Source organism: Amblyomma maculatum, chromosome 1, assembly GCF_055883805.1.
Source record: "Amblyomma maculatum isolate TAMU_Amacu chromosome 1, ASM5588380v1, whole genome shotgun sequence".
In the NCBI taxonomy this organism is placed as follows: domain Eukaryota; kingdom Metazoa; phylum Arthropoda; class Arachnida; order Ixodida; family Ixodidae; genus Amblyomma; species Amblyomma maculatum.
Genome location: NC_139344.1, coordinates 104,231,534 through 104,238,300, shown reverse-complemented (window position 1 = coordinate 104,238,300; position 6,767 = coordinate 104,231,534).

Sequence of the window (6,767 nt, the reverse complement as noted above, 5' to 3'; positions counted from 1 at the left end):
GAGGATACCAGCCTCTGGAATGGTTAATTTTAATGATGAGAAGAAAATAGCTTGGTAGTCCTGAAGATGCCAAGAAGTAGAAAGTTTTATTCTTTTGCTGTACTTCTCACTGCCTTGATGTTCCTTCCATGCTGTAACTGTGTACTCTGGAAGAATAGCCATGATTATTAATTATATTAACTTATTTGGAATACTTTAATTAGTACATTTGTATTATAAATGTCAGCATGTTGATGCGTTACTGATGAGCCAGTCTACATTCCATGAAAGCAGTTGTTTTCTGGCACAGAATCCTGAAGGATTATAGCATCTTTTTTTTCTTGCAAGATGTGATAGTTATAATTTTTCATTTTCCAGGAAAGCATCATGCTGTTCTTTCATTCCATCATAGCAGTGCAAGTGAGTATTAAACTGTGGCAGATGCACTTGCAAAGTACTACTTGAGAATTTAGGGCTTGTTTTTTATAGAAGCCAGGAACTTGTAACATATAACACTGGACTACACGCATAAGGTATAGTGGTAGTCATGTAGCTGTGCACACACAGGAATAGACGCATGGGCAAAAATGAAACCAATGTTGAAAATCTAGCATTGGTACTTGGATGGTCTAGTGGATTCTCTTTGGAATAGCTTAGGTTTTTTTAGATATGTTGTAGACTGCTCAGTCATGGACAAAACGTAGCTGTATGCAGTTGCACAGAAAGAAAAAAAAAATTAATGCTGCATTGCCCCAATATCCAGTCAGATACATTCCAGCAGATGAAGGAAGCATGCCCCGTTTAGGCTTTCAAACCTTTCAGCAAACTGGATCACATGGGCATGTATAAGTGCATTTTTTTCATATGCATCCACGTCTGGTAGAATTTTGTCCATGACTGCACATAATGTTTTGGTTATCATGTAGTCACTGTGTTGTACAATCATATGCAGTCCTTGTTGGTTACTAAAAAGCTTCCCACAATAATGCTTGCATTACGCTAACACTGCAAGTTTGCTTGACTATTGTACAAGTTTTTTCAAGGATAAGTAAAGTAATTAAGGAACTGCTTGATTTGTAAGAGTATTTTGTGCAAGATTTTCTCCCTAAATGGTCCAATACCATGGAGGCTGAGTGCAGCAAGACTCTTGTCTTTGCACAGGTGCATACAGCTGCATCAAAAAAACAGAAAAAAAAACAACAATGTCCTCCTCCTTTTTTGAATTGCTAATATTATTGATTTAACATTCAATATACACTGTAAACCAAGGCAGATGGTTATCTTTTGAAGTTGATATTGAATCTCATAGTAGCTTTAGAGGATATTCTTAAAACTCTAGTTTCTCAATTGACACATGAAACAGATGTATTTTGGGAATAAGCAGCATCCACAGTGCATGAGAAGCACATAGTATATTTCCATAGATATGCCAATGCTCATTTCGGTCTTTCTTAGTTTTTCATTGGTAGGTCTTATACATCATAGGCTTGTACATTGGGAAATGTGGCATTTTTCCCAAGAATGCAGAATAATAATTTCCGCATATACAGCTTTCATCACAGCACTCTGTGCAAAGTTTTCTGTACTGTATTGTTGAACGCTTGACCACACAGTCACAGAATATAACAACAGGTCAGCAGGTTTACCAAAATCTGAACCCTTTTTAGTTTAAAGCAAACTAAAGTTACACAAATAGAAGCTGCTTTTTTTTTACCTGCATTATGCCTTTCTGAATCTATGTTCTTGGCTGTTCCCAGGCTACATCTAAAAAATGCAACTCAATTGTATGCGCAGTTGTGTACAAGCTACCTGGAGTTCTAACTTTATAGCAAGGCACAGATTGCTGCTGTTTAATGCTTGACTGACATTATTGGGTTGTAATAACCAGGTCGATGAAACATATTGTGATTTGTAGTGTTTTTGGTCCAAAATATGCAAATAAATATTCTTTAAAGTGTACTGCAAGTTGTTTTTTTTCTTTTCTCCATGTCATTCGCCTTGCAGGGCATGCATTAAAATAGCCAAATTGCTCAAATATTTTGTTGGAACTCACTGACACTTATCATGACAAGCATCAATGCCTGTCATTACACCTATTATAAGCCAACACTACTGATAGGTGTCTGGAATTGTTGGCAGTGTTTGATGTTGGTGAAGATAACATTTGTATAAACGACGGGTGTAGATATAGCTCCATTCATGGCTTCTTATGGCTCCACTTCCTACAGTGACACTTTGGGCCGCATTATGCAACAATCACATTTCAGACCTGTCGCAAATCTGTTACCAAGCAATTAGCCCCTCCTATAGGACAATTCTGTCCAGCAGACATATTGACCGAGAGGGGGTGGGGCTAATTATTAGGTTTGTGGCAGTTTTGGTGATGCGATTGTTGCGTAATTTGGCCCCTAATGCATGATGAACTCCCAAAACAGTCTCGATAGCATCTGCAGAGGGAAGGAGAGGGAAAGGAAAATGTCCACAGTGGGGAGAAGGAGCAAGTGTCGAGAGCCCCTGGAGGCTACCTCCACAGGTAATGGAAGCACGGCTTTGCCAGACGTCCTGAAGGACAGCATTTGCTGCCAGTCCTCTGTTTCAATGTCACATCGTGCCACCACACACGATGATAGGGCCATGGAGCAAGGCCAAGCTCCACTGCAGGATAAAGTGTGTATGCATGGGATACCGGTTCCTCTCCTCACCGGCCTCCCATGCATACACACTTTACCCTGCTGTGCACGTGTGTTGTGTCTCTTCGCATGTGTTTGTGTTTGTTGCACCACATTTCTGGGTATTATGCAGCACCAACTAGCCCCTCAAGTTGTTATTTTGAGAGGAACCGGCATCACTGTAAGTTGAGTCAGGCTCATCCCAAATTTGAGGTGGGTGCTCATACCATTAGGTCACTGCTGCAGTTGCTATGGGGTACGAGGTGAGGGAAAAAGATAGCCATTTCTAATTGCTGATATCTTTCCCTACATTTAGTCAGATAAGCAATTTAGAGTATGAATAAATTTTTACCAATATGACTTCTTTTAAATGCGTTAGGCATTAGTACAACATGGACCACCATAACATATCCTACAACCACTAAATGACATGTAACCGAATCTCTTTTCTACGCAGTTTTGGTCGCATAAGGCATGAAAAATGCTGCAGTTGATAATGCCTAATTGTTCACTATAACGCAATGTGCAGTTGGGGACAAAAAGTTCATGAAAAAATCTTTATGTAACTGGCCAAACAGTGAATGAAATGTGCTTAATCATAAAGGGACATGCATGCCCCATTCAGTGTAAAAATAGCACAGGAAAAACAAGCGAGGCAACGAAGAAATGTGTTTTTACACAAATCTGCATCCTTTAAATGTTTGTCTCTGACTGTACATAAGCCACCCTGCTTCAAGAGTGGTAATAACGAAACTACAGGTCATCCAGCCAAAGAAAACAAAAACAAAAAAAACGTACAATTGAAAATTTTCAGTTGATACCATTTGGCTGAAAACAAATGGTCCGCTTTGCCACCCATTGGGCTCAACCATTCAACTGAACTGGTGCTTCCAAATGGAAATATTAGCTAATATGAAGAAAAAATGGCTCTTCACTTGGACTCTCACACCATACCCATTTAGCCAAAATAGTTTGAACTGGCTTACCGAAAAAAAAAACAAAAAACATTTGAATCTTTATTCCTAGGAGTGGTAGGAGACCTGTTTTTGAGCCAGTATTTTTTACAATGGAATTGGAATTATGAGAATTACATGCTTTTACAGAAATCGAGGCAAGCATTCATAATGCACGAGGAACAAAATTTAAAGAGCACTGCAGAATCTGCATTGGAGTAATGCGAAAGCACGGATGCTGCTGTTGGTTGCTTAATTCACTTTTTGTTTACCCATTGTAGTCTTCGGTACTTTCAAATTGCACGCCAATCCCTCCCTATCCCCTTTTTCGGCTCTACTTCCGGTTGTGTGACGTCACATCCACTACAGCATGAACCCCTTTCTCTCTTTCTGCTTTCACTTTCTTCCTTCCCTTACAGCGCGGTCCAGGTGTCCACAGAACATATGTGACAGATACTGCGCTTTTCCTTTCCTGTGAACCAGTTATTCCAATTAATTACCTAATTAACTTTTTGGCCTAATTTTTTCAGACACGACATTACATCACTCTCTATCGAATGACACCACTAATTAATCCCTACCATTTCTCAATTAATCACAACTGCTGCGGACACGATTTTGCAGATACATTCTGCGGACAGAAATCTGTGAGCATAGCGAAGTAATGCTTTCGCATTAATATAATAGGCTAAACATATACAACTCTTACACGACCTATATACCCCATTCATGGGACTTTCCAGCTGGGGCCAGTGACCCATCATTTATTTGTCTTTTTATTAGGCCCATGCTGATGGTGGACATGAGCATAAAAATATTGCAATATTCTGGTAGATCTTGCCACTTGGTGGCAGTAATGAGTGCACAGCTCATGGCTTAAACAGGAATTGATATTTTAAATTGGGCAAGAAAGTCGGATTTGAGCAGATAGTAGTGCCATGCTTTGTCCTTTCGCAGAGACAAACGTAATAGCCACCTGGAGCTTCTCAAGTGAATACACTATATTTTTTATGACTATGCCACACTGCTACACAGTCATATCTACTTAAGGCAGCCTAATTTTCTTTCAATAAACTACAGCTACTTTTATTATTTAACATTGTTTGATTCGCTTTTAAAATGCTGTTGGGAAAGAAATCACAACTGAAGATGCTACTATGCAGCACCGCTATAGACAAAATGGTTGTTGGCATCTGTGGTATTACTGGGTTTGTTTATTGTTTTGAAGCAAAAGCTTCACTGGCTTCATAACACCATGTATCGGCCAAGGTCAGCCTGTCCAGCCACTTGGCCTTCACAAGGGTGGAGTAACCTTGACCTGATTAACTATACGTGTTCACCCAAAGGTATACTGCGCCTTCATTTCCCCAAAACCTAATTTTAAGGACTGACTGCCGGCAGATGTGTTGCGATGGGTGGGAAATGGGGAGGCATCCATGTGCTTTGCGATGTCAGTGCACATTAGAATCTCAGGTGGTCAAAATCGCTCCGTAGCCTTCCACTACAGCACCTCTTTCATTCTTTCCGCTTTCACTTCCTCTCTCCTCCCTTCCCTTAACTGCGGTGTCCACCGAGAAGTACGACAGATACTGTGCCTTTCCTATAAACTAAACAAAAAATCGCAGATCGAAAAGGCAGTGTTCAGAGGCTATCGTGGCTACTCTCAAGGCGAAGCTTCAATGTCTCCCTAATGGTTCCCACTGCATCTTGAGGGAACCCAATTGGAACAATTTTTTTTTTTTACTGGGATCAAATATACTGCATTTTTGTTCCTGCCTTACATCAATAAACACTCCTTGCAACCATCTTTTGGCTGGTGAAACCTATACAGCATCAAAAACAAATTAATTATAAACTATTTTGCCATCACATGGGAATACAACATTTATTTTATAAGACATACATTTATCAGACATATATTTTAATGTCTTAGGTATACAAAGAATATAGGCATTAAAATTTAGGGTGCGGTATGCAGCCATTTAAAAAGATTGTGAAGAAATCGAAGCAGGCTCACAATCTAAGCACAAAGAGACTAGTCTAACTGAAAACAGAGATTTTATTTAAATTAGAAAAAACCAAAATAATGAGGTACAGGTGCTTCCATCATCAGCTAATTTTGCAAGTAAATCTTGTGTCAACACTGATTTTGTTGCATGGATCCTGGAAGCTATTCCCACTCCTCCTCAGTAATGACAACAGGAGTTTGAATTGACTGGCATGAAAATTTTTAAACCTATTTTTAATGGTGACAAATACACCTTGTGCTGATGGACAAGCATCAACAAGGAATATTAAGCATGAAATGTTTCGAGTACTGTCAGCACTAATTTGCGTAATAGAATAGCGCCACCTCGTGCCCATGATGCAAACCTACCCTCTAACAGACACCTCTGGCAGAGATATGTGCATTTCCTAGAGATAGGAGTATTTTAAGCAATCAAAGTGCAATCCGCAATATTACTGAGTACTTATGATAAAAAAAAAAAAAAAAGATTTTCGAGGTTAGGTAATAGGCTAGTGCCACCACACAGTCTCTCCGTAAAACAGTGGGACAATCGCAGTACTGTGGGAATGGGCGCAATACTGCAGGCACTGTACTAAAGGAGGCATTGGCAAAGCATGCACGGAGCAATATGCAATGCCTGCCCCACAGTTTGCTTGTTCAGCTCGAGTAACCTGTGACAGCTGTTGCAAGCTCATGTTGTAATCCACCCTGCATCATATAACTTGAACATACTCTTTGAATTTAATTTCTGATGTGTGCAGCTAATTGGTCATTGGTAGAGTTCAATAGTTAGCTGGAATGAGTGTCACAGGCTAGAAACGGTGCCAGAAAACGGGACGGTAGAAGGCATGTAGACAATGTACGTGCAATTTTGTCTCTCGTTCACTGTCCTATTTTTTCACACCATGTGGCTCAATGGCAAGGGGCGCGTGACTGGTGAACCCAAAGACACGGTTTCAATCCCGCCAGCAACGGCCACTTTTTGATGGAGGCGAAATGCAAGGCACATATTGAAGAGCTCCAGGTGGTTGAAATTTTGGAGTCCTCCACTACACTGTCTGCCACAGCCCGGGTTGCTTTGAGACGTTGGGTAAGGCACTGGGAACAGTATTGCTGCTGGTGCTAGGTAACAGGTAAAAATACTGCTCTAGTTTCATT